At 39.4% G+C, this 4358-nt stretch overlaps 1 long non-coding RNA gene across 1 annotated transcript in view; it reads right to left on the bottom strand.

Moving 5' to 3' along the window:
• LOC132029654 (uncharacterized) overlaps positions 1-4157 on the bottom strand; it is a 9313-nt gene extending 5156 nt beyond the window's left edge. The window contains exon 1 of the long non-coding RNA XR_009407889.1: positions 3631-4157. This is a non-coding gene — a long non-coding RNA (uncharacterized LOC132029654). The remainder of the gene's footprint in view (positions 1-3630) is intronic.
• Positions 4158-4358: the final 201 nt, after the last annotated feature.

The following is a 4358-nucleotide window of genomic DNA, read 5'->3' as shown; positions in this document are numbered from 1 at the left end:
TTCTGATAATTTCGGAGATCATTTCGGAAGGATTGGGCACGGTGTGAGTCTCAGTACAGCATTTCATCCTCAGTCTGACGGACAGGCCGAGCGCACGATTCAGACGCTGGAAGATATGTTGCGGGCCTGTGTTATTGACTTCAGAGGTAGCTGGGATGATCATTTGCCGCTTGTTGAATTTGCCTATAATAATAGCTACCACTCCAGTATCCAGATGGCACCATATGAGGCTTTGTATGGCAGGAAATACAGGTCACCGATTGGCTGGTTTGATGTTGGCGAGACTAAGTTGATTGACCCCGGATATTATCTAGCAAGCGGTTGATAAGGTGAAACTCATTCGGGAGAGGTTATTAGCGACCCGAGTCGACGGAAATCATATGCGAGATAATCGTCGTCGCCATTTAGAGTTTGATTGGTGATTGGGTATCCTGAAAGTGTCACCTATGAAGGGTGTTATGAGATTCGGCAAGAAAGGGAAGCTCAGTCCGAGATATATTGGGCCTTATCAGATCATCCGTAAAATAGGCAAGGTTGCCTATGAATTAGATCTGCTAGCTGATTTGGGAGCAGTGCATCCGATATTCCACGTTTCTATGCTTCATAAATGCATTGGTGACCCTTCCAGAATATTCCCTATAGATGATATCCAGGTCACAGAGGAGCTATCTTACGAAGAGTAGCCTATAGCCATATTGGATCGTCAGGTAAGAAGGTTGCGTAATAAAGATGTGGCTTAGTTAAAGTGTTATGGTGAAACAATAACAAGGAAGAGATGAACTGGGAAGCTGAGGAGGAGATGAGGAAGAAGTATCCTCACCTGTTTCCGATGCCTACAGGTAATTTAAATTCCTTACTAGACTATGTTGATCAATGAATGAATTGTTGTGATGATTGTAAAAGAAACTCCCCCGAGTGCTTATAGGATCCCATAAGGCTAATTTAACATTCGAGGACGAATGTTCTAATGGGGGGGAGGATGTTATATCCCGTATTTTGTACATTGGGACAATCCGGGTTAACTATGATAAGTTAGGGACAAGACCATTCCGGGATACGAAGTCAAGACTTTTGACCTTCGATTTTGTTTTAAGACATAAGTTGTTCATGAATTTGTTGGCATGGAACATTTAGGAAAATTTGGGACTAAAAGTGAATTAGTGGAAAGTTGGCAAATCATGAATTATTGGCCATGTTGGTCGTGTGGCTTGGGAATGGCCCCCACACATTTTGTGGCCAAATTTAATTGGTCCAACCCATGTGTGGGCCATGGACACTTGTATAATTCATATGTGAGCATAAAAGATGACTACTAAGTCATCTTTCTTCATTCCACACTTAGAAAAAATTCAAGAACTTTGGATGAACAAAGTAACGAGCATGTCTATGATCCTTATTTGTTTCTTGGTATTCGTATGCTTGATGTGATGAAATATTAACCCTTATGTCTTTGGAATATTTGATTTTCAAATGTTGCATAAAAAGTTTTGTTTTTAAAGAGTTTTGTAACTACGAACGGCCGTAACTTTCACAGAAAGGCTCGGATTGCCTCGATATGTTCGTAGGAGATTTTATGGTATATGATGACTATGTTTTCCATAGGCGGTCCCGACTTGGGTCGACACCCATCCGTGGGCCCCGCGACTTTCCTTTATGTACTTCTGATGACTTTCGAAAGAATATGATAAGACTATTATCCCGATTTCACGTATGATCAGTTTACTTATCTTTTGAGTTTAGGATAATGATTTTATGCATATGGTTACTCACTACTCTGCTCGTGCAAATGGTTATTGCATCTTTCTCGAGTCCGGGCCGGTTATGTATCGTGCGCACTATGTGATATTCTAGAGTATGATGTGTCCGGTTCGCCAGCTCTCCTCTGCTATTGGTAGGCACCGTGTATATTTGGTGTTATGATGTGTCCGGTTCGCCGAGCTCCTCTGCTATTGGGCCGGGTACCGTGTATATGTGATATGTGATATGTGATATGTCGGGTTTCGGAGATATGAAATCTTCTGGAGTATGATGTGTTATGGCGCCATTGACGGGCGGGCGACCATATTTTCTGAGCCCTATGCATGATTTGTATTTTGAAAATAAACATTTTGGTATTTTGGATATGTATTTATTTTACGATTACATTTCGATTATGACTCGGTTTGTTTCTGTATCTTCCTTGCTTTGCATACTCGGTACCTATTCGTACGACCCCCATCTTCGGGCTGCGTTTCATGCCCGCAGGTACAGACGTACAGTTCGGTGATCCGCCAGCCTAGGACACCTATTCTGCTGTTTGGAGTGCTCCCTTTATTCCGGAGCCCACATTTTGGTACATATTCGTCCGTTGCATATGTATTTGTTGTTCAGGGGTACGGCGGGGCCCTGTCCCGTCATATGATTCTGTTGGTCTGTTTAGAGGTCTGTAGACGTATATGTGGGTTGTGCCTATCTCTGTACAGGTGTGTTCGTATGTTATATGTTCTGGGCGATCCCATTCGCCGTGGCGACCTTGTCGGCTTGCATTTGTATATATTTTGGGGCGATGCGGCATTTGATAGCCTTGCGGCTTCACGTGATATATATATATATATATATATATATATATATATATATATATATATATATATATATATATATATATATATGTTTGTGTTGAGACGGTTTGAGGGCGTCCGATATTTGTATACGTATAAGCCATCGGTATGTGATTCTGTGATAAGTGTGTTTGTGTGCCCCGCTCGGGCACTAGTCACGGCCTACGGGGTTGGGTCGTGACACCCTTTCACTAGTTGACTAATCATTTTTAATAGTCAAGAGCACATCAGGACTCAATTATCCTTTTTAAAATCCACTAGACCTCTTTTGAAAACTCAGACATGAATTAGACGTGAAAAGGGAGAGTCTGATAACATGAATGTCAGGACCCATTCAAATGCAAACAGGCCCTTCTTGGCCTTACTCAAATGCCTTAAACACATCAAAGACTCCTGTAAGTATGCCTAGATTCCTTAAACCTTATTTCAGTTTAATCATGATCCTTTATTTTTATCCTAATCATAATTCGTGCTATCTAGTTGACATAGACAAAGTATACAGACTTGTGGAAAGCAGATTTGAAGACTCAAATTTGACATAGTCTTATCTAGGAAATAACAATGCTTTAAATGATTCAAGATAGATCATCACAGTACCTTAGCAAATTTATTACACTAAAATAGGCTTAGCATTGATTTAAGAAGTCACTAAATTACTGTTATGAATCATATAATCAGATTTTGTCATGTTTAAGGTTTGAGCAGCCAAACAAGAAACTCTAATCATCTTATAAAACACACAATAATCTGCTCATCCACATCTATAGAACAACCTCAACACATCATCTAACCTCATACATTCAACCCATATTAACAACCAACATTAAGGTTAAAACAGGTATCTCTCGAGAATAAGAAAGTAATCACCATTTTTCAAAACATCTAATGAACCTTAAACATTACGTAGAACAACACATTGTCACTTAATTGAACCAAAAGTAATCCAACAACAAACTAACATCAAACAGGCTACTACCACACAACAAAACTACTGAAAAATAACAACAATAAACAAGAAAGGATAAAATGTTACCTTTTAAAAGTGCAGCCATGGTCAAAATCGAATTTGAAAGCCCTTTGTGGTTCCAAAATCACATTCAGCCACACAGACTCGAAAACAAGAAAGAAAAACAAATTTTTAGAACTCCGAAAACCTCAAACTAAGTTGAAGTCTTAAGATTTTTATACTTAAGAGGCTTGGAATTCAAAGTTTCTAGCCCCTTTTAATTTTTTCCAAATTTTCCGACCTCCCAAAAACTATTTTTGTAAGAGGGTTGGGGTTCTATTTATAGAACCCCAAAAATTGTTTCAACCTTCCAAACATCGATGTGGGACAAACAATCTTTCCCAGGAAATGAACTTACAAAGCAGATCTATGGCTTAAATGACTTATCAACAAATGAACGGCCAGATCTGAGCCTTTTTTGACTCGATCCAAACCTTTCACCCCCCAACCAATGGAAATCAAGCAAATGAACACAACACAACAAAAATCAGACAATAATAATCGATTTTGACTAAGTAATTTTGAAGAAAACAAAAGGAAAAGATATAGGTAAAAACAACCTTTGAATTTATTCTTTGCTCATAAATAACACTGCAAAAGTTGTGTACTTCACACATGCACTGTGATTTTTCTATTTTCAGGATGAGGAGAGAAGATAGAGCAGGCGGCGGGTTAGGGTTTTGCAGGAAAGAGGAAGAGAGAGAAAGGGGAAGGGGTAAGGGAGTGTTTGGTGTGAAAATAAAAATGTAAAGGGG

Source organism: Lycium ferocissimum, chromosome 1 (genome assembly GCF_029784015.1).
Source record: "Lycium ferocissimum isolate CSIRO_LF1 chromosome 1, AGI_CSIRO_Lferr_CH_V1, whole genome shotgun sequence".
Classification (NCBI taxonomy): domain Eukaryota; kingdom Viridiplantae; phylum Streptophyta; class Magnoliopsida; order Solanales; family Solanaceae; genus Lycium; species Lycium ferocissimum.
Note: the sequence above shows the minus strand (reverse complement) of the source record. Positions and strands in the feature narration are given on the sequence as shown.